Here is a 14,217-nt window from a genome sequence, read left to right as displayed (position 1 = left end):
CAATCTTGAAATAAGCATGACACTACATGGGACTGGCCCATAGCCTTAACCATGGTATAGGTAACTTTTTCCAAAAACAACACTAGGTCTACCACACTTTCTCAGAGTAGAGAGAGATATGACCACGTATAACACCATTCCTTGGATGATTCTATTCAATCCTCTGCCTTGATCAGAAGGCGTTTAAGGCAACATGCCAAATGGGATGTAGAAGCAACCTATGAAGCCTCAGATAACCTGCCATACCCATTGCTACCTTACTGTTAATAGTCCTTTTTTTTTTTCAAAACATAAGCTGTAGGCTGAGTAAAACAAAGCCAGGTTGCAATGCCACAACTGTGTCAAAATTAAAGGCAAAAGTGCCCAATCACTCTGTAGGTGGTGTAGAGCACAGCTCTACCCAACAGAGGTGTTCTGTGCTGGATGGCGGCAAACTGAGCCAATGCATCCTCCATCCCTTTTGGGAAGTACAGCTGAACAGAGAGAAGAGGTTGATACTGGGGTCTGGGCTGTAACCCTAACCACGCTGAGTTATGGTTAATGAATCCTCACGAGATATCCAGTGTGTCACAGTCTTGGAAGTGATGGGACTCTTTACTAAAATTGCTGCTTCTCAAACATAGGGTCTATTTGTGAATGCCCAGATCTCCTTTTTTACTCTAAAGAGAGATATAGCTTTTAACTTTTTTTTTCTGATTATAAAGGCAAAGTTTACAGGTCAAATGGGTTTATGCACTGTGTTTTCTGTCCAATTACCGCACTCTACTCTTCATTCACAAGCTTTAACTATCATCTATACGCAAAGTACCAAGAGTCTAATATAAGAAGATATTTATTTATTTATTCCTTCAAATAATTATTGTATTGACCCCAACCTTCACAAGCTTAAATTTGTTTCGGGAGCAAGAACTATACACAAAAAATAAGTTACAATTGGGTCTTCCCTGGTGGCGCAGTGGTTAAGAATCCACCTGCCAATGCAGGGGACACGGGTTCGAGCCCTGGTCTGGGGAGATCCCACATGCCACGGAGCAACTAAGCCTGTGTGCCACAGCTACTGAGTCTGCGCTCTAGAGCCCACGCGCCACAACTACCATAGCCCGTGCGCCTACAGCCTGTGCTCCGCAACTAGAGAAGCCACCGCAATGAGAAGCACGCGCACCGCAACGAAGAGTAGCCCCCGCTCGCTGCGACTAGAGAAAGCCTGCGCGCAGCAACGAAGACCCAATGCAGCCAAAAATAAATAAAATATAAATAAATGTATAAAAAAAAGTCACAACTGCCAAATAAAACAAATGGTATTTTTTAAAAAGGTGCCATATAACTATTTAAAAGGGCAAGAAAGATGTAGAATGGACAGGCTATGGAAAGCCTTGTGAAGAGTACGAGATCTGAGCTAGGTCCTGAATGAAGGAGGGATCTGAAGAAGCAGAGAGGAAATGAGAAGACAGGATGAGGAGAGTAAGGCTGTTATCGTGAAGAAGCACAGTATACTTAGGCCCAGTCAAAGGGACTTTACCAGGGGTTAGCTGGTGATAAGGTTATAAACGCAGTCAGTGTAGGGACAGAAAATGGAAGGGTTTGACTGTAGAGCTGAGAGATGTGGGCATCACTAACAGTGGCAGAGAGAGTCAAAAAAAAAAAAAAAAAGGGAAAATCAACAGAGTTTTCTCATTAGATGTGAAGGAAAAAGAAAAATATCAAAGATGATTTAGACAATTTGAATTTCCATACCCATATCTAACAGGAAAATACAGGTGGGAGAGCACATCTTTTTTATTACTGTTAAGACAATCAGCCTCAATTCAGAGATCTAGTTCTATCTTTTGCAGAGTGACTAGATAAGTTTTTTGCTAAATATTCCTAACATTCTTTTACAATGACAACCACTACCAAAAACTTAAGTCCAAACCTCCTTCAAGATTAGACCCCACGCACCACAACTACTGAAGCCTGCGTGCCCTAGAGCTCGTGCCCCACAAGAAGAGAAGCCACCACAATGAGAAGCCCGTGCACCGCAACGAAGAGTAGCCCCCGCTTGCCGCAACTAGAGAAAGCCCGTGTGCAGCAACGAAGACCCAACACAGCCAAAAAAAAAAAAAAAAAAAAGATTAGACCCCTCACTTTACCTTTCTAACATCATTTCCCTCCACATCCCTCCACAAACTCTATTAAGGTCTGTCTACTCAATGTTCCCTGAGCATGCCATATAACTTCTCATGCCAGTCATTTGTTAATCCTGCCCCGTCAGCCGAGAATGCCCTTATTTCTCTCCCTATCAACTGAATCTCACTAATCTCTCAATATTCAGTTCAAACACCACTAACTCTTTCTAAAAATCCCCAGCCCCTATCACTTTTCCTGTGTGTATTTCCACTCTACTACTCCTGGCTTTATTACACTTATTTCATCCCGTATTGTATAAAATTTGTTTATATGACCACATTCCCATTGCCAGTGATTGATTTAGAGGTGGGTCCATTATTAAGTTTTGGACAGAGAGATTTAAGTGAAATCAGCTGGAAGGCTTCTGAGAAAGATTTCCAAACTCTTAAAAGAGCATACGAAAGCACTAACCACCACCCTCTGCTGGATGTCATCTTGTCTGGATATGATGCCTGGAACTGTAGTACCCATCTTGCATCCATGATGAGAACTGGCTAAAGGACAAAGCAGACAAGTCCAAGATGGCAGAGCAGAAGGTGGAAAGAATGTGGGTCCTTGATGATGTCACTAAACCACAGATTTAAGCCAATCCTAGACTGAGGCATCTTGTTACTTGTTATGATAAATTTTCCTTATTTTCAAATTATTTTGAATTAGATTTTCTATCATTTGAAGCCCAAAGCATCTTAATTTATACAGTCATGTTTGAGATGCAAATTAGACGTCTATGCAGAGACATCAAGTAGTCAATTGGATAGAAGATCAGGGGAGAAGTCAAGACTGGACCCGTATATTTGGGAGACAGCAGCATACAGAAAGAATTTACATTTGAGGGCTGGGAAGACCGGATAGAGAGAGAAAAGAAAGCTTTAGGGCACCCTATGGGCAGAGGAGAAAAAGCCAACAAGGAAGAAAGAAGAAATTAACACTGAGGGAAAATGAAAACACTAAACTGCAAGGCGCAGAAGCCAAGAGATTAAGCTTCAAGAAAGAAGAACTGTTCAGCTGCATCAAATGCTGCTAAAACATTGAGTAAGATAGAGAAAAATGACCACTGAATTTAGTGGCTGAATAATTCCTTAACATAAAGGCCACCTTGTCCTTCCACAGCCTCCTTCTCCCTGGAAAAACAGCCGTCTTGAGTTAATTAGTATAATGGTTAAGGGCTCAGACTTGGGCTGAGTTCTGGAGCTACCACTCCTAGCTGTGGGGCCTGCTCAATCAACCAGCCTACCCTGTGAGGAGGGAATGGCAGCTGAGGAATGGCAGCTGGAACTGGACTCCAAATAGACAAAAGGTTTGCATTCGGTTTTTAAAGATGGGAGAGACTTGAGCGTGTTTACATGCTGATGGGAAGGAACACCTTTTACCACAAGGAACCCATTACAAGAAAACATTTTGGAATTTATTAGAGTAGGTTAGTTTATTAAGCTTTAAAAAATTATATACAGATTAAAAAGTATGATAAAGCCACAAGCTTAATCTCTACCTCATTTCAGAACATATCAACCAAAAGAAAAACGATTATTTATCACAATAAGTAGTAATAGTAAATAGTTAATAAAAAGTACCTAATCTTCTCTTGGTTATACTAAAAAGATGATTCCAATATTAAAACACAAAGTACTAAATCATAAAAGCTCAGATATTTTAAAAGCTAAGGAAATCTATAACATAGCTACCTAAAACTGTTTGGAATACCCTCCTAAAACACTTTGTCTTTTATATATATATATATATATATATATTTTTTATACAGCAGGTTCTTATTAGTCATCAATTTTATACACATCAGTGTATACATGTCAATCCCAGTCTCCCAATTCATCACATCACCCTCCCCACCACCACTTTCCCCCCTTGGTGTCCATACGTTTGTTCTCTACATCTATGTCTCAATTTCTGCCCTGCAAACCAGTTCATCTGTACCATTTTTCTAGGTTCCACATATATGCGTTAATATACGATATTTGTTTTTCTCTTTCTGACTTACTTCACTCTGTATGAGTCTCTAGATCCATCCACGTCTCCACAAATGACCCAATTTCGTTCCTTTTTATGGCTGAGTAATATCCCATTGTATATATGTACCACATCTTCTTTATCCATTTGTCTGTGGATGGGCATTTAGGTTGCTTCCATGACCTGGATATTGTAAATAGTGCTGCAATGAACACTGGGGTGCATGTGTCTTTTTGAATTATGGTTTTCTCTGGGTATATGCCCAGTAGTGGGATTGCTGGATCATATGGTAATTCTATTTTTAGTTTTTTAAGGAACCTCCATACTGTTCTCCATAGTGGCTGTATCAATTTACATTCCCACCAACAGTGCAAGAGGGTTCCCTTTTCTCCACACCCTCTCCAGCATTTGTTGTTTGTAGATTTTCTGATGATGCCCATTCTAACTGGTGTGAGGTGATACCTCATTGTATCAGTCTTTAATACATTCTCAAATCTGAAGTATTTTTTCCCTTTGGTCTTATTGAAGAAATATGCTGTCAGGAGATAAGCCTTTTATAAGCTTGTGTACACAGCCACGTAAGAAAATATTAAAACATTTTAATGTTCACTTCAGGAAATTCTAAAATTTAAAACCACTCCAAATTAAAATATGACCACTTCAAAGAAAAGGGGATAATTTCAAAGTTAAGACCAAAACAGCTTTTGATACAAACCACTGCATGTTGCAGAAGCAGTAACCTAGTTTCACTTTGAATGTAGTGTTTGTTGCCCTCAAGGGATCTGCAACTTTCGAGCAAGATTTTTTCATTAAATGCCATATAACAGGTAAAGCAGAGGAGGAAAAAAAGTCAATACATCTTCATGCTACAACACATCTCAACTGTTCAGTTTAAGGGAAGAAAAGCACAGTACTTACGAACACATACATATACAAACATGCACACATATACATGTATCACATTGATAAGCTGCTGTTAGTTATTGGTGAGATAACACTAAAATGTTAACTCAAGGCTAACCTATAGAACATGTGGCAATTTAACAATCTGCTTGTGAGGCGCAAAAATCCCCAGCATCACACAAAATTCCTCTTGACTATTTGCTCCCTGGTTCAGTAATTGGTCAGTAATAACCTGAGCAGAGAAAGCTGGTGGAAGACGTTCAAATATACAAAGGTTTTTCCACATAGAATTCTTAATTACTTTTTCCCAAAACATGGTTCTCCATATTGAGCGGTGAATACTATGCATATTTCAGAAAGACAGAAATCCCAAACATCCACATTTCTGAGTGAACAACCTGTTCCAAGACACTATCTCCCTATAAGCCCCAGAGAAGTTACTTTGAGGGTATAAAATAAATTAATTAGTAACAATACACACTTTAGAATTTATATTTTAACTGCACTGGAATGTCTAAAAAATGAGCCTACGAACAGCAAAGGCACTGAGCCCAAGAGGAAGTGAACAGACTCCTGGCTTGCAGACAAATGAGTGGGTGGAGGAAACATTTATGTGGGGAGGATGATTTTTACACGATGCTTTTCTTAATCTAAAGAAAACCACAGCTCTTCGCAATATATGTGCTATAAATAGATGTAATCAGTTAAAAACCTGAATACTTGTTTGCCTACTTGTTTTGTTTTTAAATAACTTTTGTCATAACCCAAATCCAATGAGTGATCAAGATAATCAAGCCAACGTGACCAAGCAGGTTGCCCAGTTAAAGGCCTGGGGACATATGACCAAGACTAATTCCCCTTCACCTGTTTATGCTGAGGAAAATATTTTAATTAGTAATGTGAGTTTTTCTTGTAACATCTTTAAATATACTTCCCTCACCAAAATCAAAGAGTTTTCACACTGGTTCACATCAATGTAAAATTTCTACCAACTACTTTTGGCAACATCTTTAAGAAATGTGGCTAGAGCAATCAGAGTTTTGATCACAGAACCATTGTTCTAGCAACTGCTCCCTCCTTCCCCAGCTCCTCCCCGCCAAAACCCCACAACTATCTAAGATCACAAAGTTCCTGTCAAGTAAGTTATTAGTCTCTTTCATAAATAGAGGAAATTAAGTCCTGCTGACTAAAAGGTGAGAGGGGCTCTGAGAGAGTACGAACTAGTTGAGTATATAACTGCTATGCTCTTTTCTCCCTTAAAATAAAACCCGATCAGAGGACAGATGACTTTTTTTGGAAGTGGAGGTGAGGGTTGCTGGTAAAGAGGTGATGTAACCTAGGTTTTCTAATATTTTTACAATGGACATGTATTCTTTTTTTTTTTAAATAAATTTACTTATTTATTTATTTTTGGCTGTGTTGGGTGTTTGTTGCTGCACGCAGGCTTTCTCTAGTTGTGGAGAGCGGGGGCTACTCTTTGTTGCGGTGTGCGGGCTTCTCTTTGAGGTGGCTTCTCTTGCTGCAGAGCATGGGCTCTAGGTGCACGAGCTTCAGTAGTTGCAGCATGCGGGCTCAGTAGTTGTGGCTCACGGGCTTAGTTGCTCTGCAGCATGTGGGATCTTCCAGACCAGGGCTCGAACCCGTGTCCCCTGCACTAGCAGGCGGATTCTCAACCACTGCTCCACCAGGGAAGCCCAGATTAATTGTTAATAATGCCGCTCTCACACATCTCTCCCAGTCTGGATAATAAATTATATGGTTACCCATTTATGCAAAAAACAAATATACTACTGTTCCTATATGGCAATAGGTTTGTAAAATGCGTATCATTTCCAGCTTTTATCTTTTTTAATTCACTTTATTCATTTTTATTACACATTAGATTTTCTTAAATTATAAAAAGTAACTTATTTTAGACCTTCATCTCATTCTGATATATACCTGTCATACAATAAAATCAAAGATTTGCTTTAATCAAATACGAGAAAATCAAAATCTGATTTTACCACAGCAAAATGTATACAGAGGGACTTCCCTGGTGGCGCAGTGGTTAAGAATCTGCCTGCCAATGCAGGGGACACAGGTTCAAGCCCTGGTCCGGGAAGATCCCACATGCCGTGGAGCAGCTAAGCCCGTGAGCCACAACTACTGAGCCTGTGCTCTACAGCCCACAACTACTGAAGCCTGTGCGCCTAGAGCCCATGCTCTGCGACAAGAGGAGCCAACGCAATGAGAAGGCTGTGCACAGCAACAAAGGCCCAGCACAGCCAAAAATAATAAATAAATAAATTTATTTTAAAAAAATGTATACAGAGTAAATAAATCAAATGAATAAAAAAGTAGAAACTTTAAAGACTGTAAGCCCCTTGAGGAGAGATAGTTCTTTTTAAAATACTACTTCAACATTCTAGCCTGTGTCTAGCTCAGTACTGAGAACATAATGAGGTCCAGATTGAGGCCTGTGCTCTAGAGCCCATGAGCCACAACTACTGAGCCCATGTGCCACAACTACTGAAGCCTGTGCACCTAGAGCCCGTGCTCCACAACAAGAGAAACCACTGCAATGAGAAGCCCACGCACTGCAACGAAGAGTAGCCCTCACTCACCGCAACTAGGGAAAGCCTGCATGCAGCAACGAAGACCCAACTCAGGCAAAAATAAATAAATAAAAATAAATCAATCTATAAAAAAATTAATAAAAAAAAAAGACTCAGGAGGGACTTCTCTGTGGCGCAGTGGTTAAGAATCCGCCTGCCCATGCAGGGGACACGGGATCGAGCCCTGGTCCGGGAAGATGCCACATGTCCCGGAGCAACTAAGCCTGTGCGCCACAACTACTGAGCCTGTGCTCTAGAGCCTGCGAGCCACAACTACTGAGCCCACGTGCCACAACTACTGACGCCCACATGCCCAGAGCCTATGATCTGCAACAAGAGAAGCCACCACAATAAGAAGCCCGCGCACCGCAATGAAGGGTAGTCCCCGCTCGCCGCAACTAGAGAAAGCCTGCACACAGCAACGAAGACCCAACGTGGCCAAAAATAATAAATAAATAATAAATAAATTATATATTAAAAAAAAGACTCAGGAGCCAGCCTGATAAGCTCCTAATGGACAAAAACAGGACAACTGAGTATCAACAAGGATGAATAACAGTAATGCACTGAAACATTTCAAATATGCTTAAATCCATTGGTCACCTTTAGAGGATGCTAAGAGAACCAACTCATTCTTCTGAAAACTGGTAAGTGAAGGGCAAGAATCAAGCATTTAGTCTCCATTCCTATCAGATCTGTACCTCAAGGAAACTAAATATTTGTTGAGGGGAAATTTCTTTTTATAGAAGTATTCCAGCTAATAATTGAAGAAGAATTTATAGTGTTTGGTATTATTTTGCAACCCATAATGAATTAATAGATATAGGCAAAGATCATCAGTGGCTGGTAACAGTACCAAAGAAGAAACAACCAGCACTGTACGTCTCCTGGTAGAATTATACACCACCAGCTATTAGTCTTGTCCTGCACCCACAAGAAAAACTGAACCTTAATCTGATCAAGCATGTAGATCTAAAAGCCAATTTACAGGAAGTAAAAGGCACCGAGGAACATGTTAAACGATATCACATGGATATAATCAGCACAATCCAGACTATGGGAGACTATACGGCAAATGATAGGGATTCTTCAACAAAAATTCCAAGGAAAAAGAAAGAGAAAAATAGGAAGGAGAACTTATAAAGAGACTTAACAGACATATTAACCAATCACTCTTCTTTACACCTTAATTCAACATTCTAGCCTGTGTCTAAATGTTGAAAACACTAACTGAAAAAACAATTATGAGTCAATTGGGAAGTACAGACACTGACTGAACACTTAATGATGGTCAGGAAGTCTTTTACTATAATCATGGTATTAAGTTGTCTTTTTTTTTTTTTTTCACACACACACACACACTGTATTTTATTTTTACAACAGATAAATAAACTGACACCAAGCATTGTAAATGGATGACCACAACAAAAGCAACAATGATTGCAATTACCAAACAGAAACACACTCATACTATGTCATAATATTGACATTCAGTCCAGTAATCCTCCACTGTAACAGCTCCTTTACTTTGCAGTGAAAATTGATTTGTATATTTTTTGCCTCTGAGTCCCTGTGGGATTTTTTTTTTTTAATTCAAACAGAAAGTCACAAAAATTATAATCATCCTCATCAGTTCACTCAGTCCCATGTAATTAATTTTTTTTTCATCTTGATCTTTTGTTAGCACTTTTATGAATTCATCAGTTTTCCATTAGAGTTCTGAAAATGCTTATTCATTCAGTTCAGCAGTATAGTCAGTTACCAGAAACCTGTACTTGTCAGAGTCTTTTCCATGAATTCCTTGAAGATGAAACCCTTTTATAGGAACATTTTTGCAAAAGCATCAGAGTACACCCAGAACTGTCTGTAAATGACAAAAGACTTAAAAAACCACTGACCGAACACTTAATGATGGTCAGAAAGTCTTTTAGTATAATCATGGTATTAAGTTGTCTTTTTTTAAAAAAAGAATTTTTGTATATAAAAATAATATGATATGACATTTAGAATTTCTTCAAAGTCATTGGAGGGACGGAATTATAGTGAGGGTGGATATATATGAAACAAGATTAACCATGTACTAATAATTGTTGAAGCTGGGATATGGGTATATTTTGGTTCATTATATTTTCCCGTTTATATATTTGAGAATTTCTATAATATAAAAAGGGTTTTGAAAGACCAAAAATATCATAATTTAGAAACATACAGGACACTATAACCTGACAACAATGGAGAAAAAATATTTTGTGACAACTACAATTAACTCTAAATTAACCTTTTGACATAACTAAGGAATTACAGAAGTAAAATATAGTTTGAAAATCCCTCTGTATTATGACTACATTTAATTTTCTTTTATACAACTTAAATTTTATATCTCTAAAAACTATAATGTAAGCAATATGGTATATTTCCTTTTTTTTTGTGGGAGAAAAATATTTATTATTAAATAGAAATAAACCCAGCTATACATTATGGTTAAGTGTAGAGTACTTTGTGTGTACTTTTTTTTTTTAATTTAATTTTATTTATTTTTTTAAACAGCAGGTTCTTATTAGTTATCCATTTTATACACATCAGTGTATACGTGTCAATTTCAATCTCCCAATTCATCACACCACCACCCTCACCCCACACCACCTTCCCCCCTTGGTGTCCATACATTTGTTCTCTACATCTGTGTCTCTATTTCTGCCCTGCAAACCTGTTCATCCGTACCATTTTTCCAGGTTCCACATATATGCGTTAATATACGATATTTGTTTTTCTCTTTCTGACTTACTTCACTCTGTATGACAGTCCCTAGATCCACCCACGTCTCTACAAATGACTCAATTTTGTTCCTTTTTATGGCTGAGTAATATTGCATTGTATATATGTACCACATCTTCTTTATCTATTCGTCTGTCAATGGGCATTTAGGTTGCTTCCATGTCCTGGCTATTGTAAATAGTGCTGCAATGAACATTGGGGTGCATGTATCTTTCTGAATTATGGTTTTCTCTGGGTATATGCCCAGTAGTGGGATTGCTGGGTCATATGGTAAGTCTATTTTTAATTCTTTAAGGAAACTCCATACTGTTCTCCATAGTGGCTGTATCAATTTACATTCCCACCAACAGTGCAAGAGGATTCCCTTTTCTCCACACCCTCTCCAGCATTTATTATTTGTAGATTTTCTGATGATGTCCATTCTAACTGGTGTGAGGTGATACCGCACTGTAGTTTTGATTTGCATTTCTCTAATAATTAGTGATGTTGAGCAGCTTTTCATGTGCTTCTTGGCCATCTGTATGTCTTCTTTGGAGAAATGTCTATTTAGGTCTTCTGCCCATTTTTGGACTGGGTTGTTTGTTCTTTTAATATTGAGCTGCATGAGCTGTTTATATATTTTGGAGATTAATCCTTTGTCCATTGACTCGTTTGCAAATATTTTCTCCCATTCTGAGGGTTGTCTTTTTGTCTTGTTTGTAGTCTCCTTTGCTTTGCAAAAGCTTTGAAGTTTCATTAGGTCCCATTTGTTTATTTTTGTTTTTATTTCCATTACTCTAGGAGGTGGATCAAAGTGATTTATGTCAAAGAGTGTTCTTCCTATGTTTTCCTCTGTTTTATAGTGTCCAGTCTTACATTTAGGTCTCTAATCCATTTTGAGTTTATTTTTGTGTATGGTGTTAGGGAGTATTCTAATTTCATTCTTTTACATGCAGCTGTCCAGTTTTCCCAGCACCACTTATTGAAGAGACTGTCTTTTCTCCACTGTATATCCTTGCCTCCTTTGTCAAAGATTAGTTGACCATAGGTGCGTGGGTTTATCTCTGGGCTTTCTATCCTGTTCCATTGATCTATATTTCTGTTCTTGTGCCAGTACCATATTTTCTTGATTACTGTAGCTTTGTAGTATAGTCTGAAGTCAGGGAGTCTGATTCTTCCAGCTCTCTTTTTTCCCCTCAAGACCACTTTGGCTATTCAGGGTCTTTTGTGTCTCCATACAAATTTTAAGATTTTTTGTTCTAGTTCTGTAAAAACTGCCATTGGTAATTTGATAGGGATTGCATTGAATCTGCAGATTGCTTTGGGTAGTATAGTCATTTTCACAATATTGATTCTTCCAATCCAAGAACATGGTGTACCTCTCCATCTGTTTGTACCATCTTTAATTTCTTTCATCAGTGTCTTACAGTTTTCTGCATACAGGTCTTATGGTATATTTCTGATTTAATAAAACTTTAATCCCAAATATGCTAACACAGAATGATCAAAAGTATAAAAGAAAAATTAAACATGTTAGAAGTAAAACAATTTGCCTAATAAGGTCATCACTCAGTCAAGATCAGAATCCAGCCTTTAGAGAGTAGACATTACTGTATCCCAGATACTAAGTTAGCTTTTAATGTTTCAGTGACAGGACAATAAAACTGAACCACAAACTTCTGTCTTCATGTGGAACTTACTATGTAGATCTGGCTACAGGTAAGGTTTTAGATCTATATTGCTTAAGTACATAGCCAATATTTTAGTAAGAACTGGCATTAAAGCTACTTTATATGTGTTCTCCAACTGATATACTACACAGTACATTCTGCCACCTTCATATTTACAGGTCCAACTAGGAAACCATTATCCAAAGTACATGTATGTTTATAGAGAGAGACTTGTGGGTGTGCAGAAGACCATTTTAGATGATTTTCTAAATCTGCTGTACTATGAGGTGACCAGGATTCTCCTCTTATTCAGTCAGTGTTGTGGTGTTGCTATCACCGTAAGTACAATGGCCGTTAAGCATTTCACTGTATAAAAGTCAGATGTAAGCACAGGCCATAGCCACGGTTCTCACCACTAAATGAAAAACTACCTTCTTCCTTCCCTGGTTTTCTCCCTCCATCATGAGTCAGCAAATATCATGTATTCTCAGTTCTAAGCTCCATTTCACTGTTTCTAAAACAAGGATGCTACATACTTTTCCTCAGTTCTAGGATGTTATTGATTTTAAGTTCTTATTTTATGGTCAAGTTTGTGGAAGAGCCAAATAAAGCAGCTATAGTCTCTGAGGATCCAAACCTCATCTTCATTTTGGGCTTGTTCCTTCTACCTTACCCCAATATCTAATGAACCAACAAGTCCTGTTTTTAAAAACTGCCTTGTCCTCCCTGTTCCAATTGCTAACGTAACCTCTGAGTTCAGGCCCTCATCATCTCATACACAGATTACAACGGTCTTTCTGCCTCCCTCCTTCAAACCACCTTACACAGAGATTCTTTAAACTATATTTTCCTAAAGAATTTGGATCGTGTCACTCCCTAGCTACAAACCTTTACTGGTTTCTAGAGCCTTGGAATAAAGTTCAGTTCCTTAGCAAAGCATTCAAAAGCCCTCCACCATCTGCGCCCAACTGACTTTTTCAGTCTTGGCTCCCAAAGTCCTCCCCCCCACCTAACATCCTCATGCTATTTTTCAAATGCACCTTGACTTTTTCCACTTCTAAGCCTCTGACTATGTCATTCTTTCCTTCTACCTAGAACATCATTCCCCCTGCCATCCATATGACCATAACATCCTAACCACCTTTTAAGACCTAGCTCAAAAGTACCTTCCTCATGAAGCTTTTCTTGACCACCATTTTTGTTTCGTAGAATGCTTAGGAGGATTTTTATTTTCTTTTAAAAGGACGTGTAAGCTAATGGAAAGAATACTCAACAGTTCTGTTTAAGCTGGGAGGAAAGTGATTTTAAAAAATCCATATCCATGTGATGTTGTCAATTTCTTCCTCCTCTTCCATAAACTAAACTGTTTCAGGGAATGATTTAAATTACTATAGAGTTTGGATGCCATGGTGTGCCTCAGGAGGGATTTTCTGCATTAGCAAGTGCAGAGTGAAAGATACTCAAGTAGTACCCCATCTGTAATGGTATTCTGCCTCAAGACCAGCACTTTTTTCTCCTTCAAGAACTGCTTAATACTTATATTCTCTCAGAGACAGACACTGCAGACAGTGTAACCATCTGGCACAAGTTAATTTTCTAGTAAACAAAAGGTGGCTATTTTCCATGTGCTCCTGGAGACAGGGACCTGTAACTGGACTGAAAAGGGTTATCACTGTGCAAGAGCTACACTCATCCATGTTATAAACCATTTTTCTGCATGGACACAAGAAGGGTGGGGAAAAAGACCTTCAAACCTACCCTAAAATAGCCTTGGAGAGAATGACTGTGAACATCAAAAGATAACTTTCAAAGATAATAATGTCAACGAAAACTTAAATTTGTCTAAACAAATAGAGACATCCAGATACATTATATATGGTATATACATAGGTACACTGTATGACTAAAATTAATCTATGAACAGATATTCAAGCTTATTCAAGTATAGAGTTTAAAAGCTTGATTTAGGATGTTTCCAAATAGAAAAATGATGTTAGTTGAAAAACTAGTGATATCTGAATTAAGTTTGGAGTTAAGTTGATAGTAATGTACCAGTGTTGGTTTCTTAGTGTATGTAAGACTTTAAACAATAACATAACTAGATGAGGGGAACTACCCTCAATATGTTGCAATAACCTATAAGGGAAAGAATCTGAAAAAGAAAA

General features: G+C 38.3%; 1 protein-coding gene across 3 annotated transcripts in view; it reads right to left on the bottom strand.

Annotated features, from left to right (window-relative positions):
• Positions 1–14,217, bottom strand: part of ZNF652 (zinc finger protein 652) — a 69,738-nt gene that overhangs the window by 43,533 nt on the left and 11,988 nt on the right. The gene's annotated exons all lie outside the window — the stretch shown is intronic.

Source organism: Balaenoptera physalus (assembly GCF_965194825.1).
Source record: "Balaenoptera physalus genome assembly, chromosome: 20".
NCBI lineage: Eukaryota > Metazoa > Chordata > Mammalia > Artiodactyla > Balaenopteridae > Balaenoptera > Balaenoptera physalus.
Note: the sequence above shows the minus strand (reverse complement) of the source record. Positions and strands in the feature narration are given on the sequence as shown.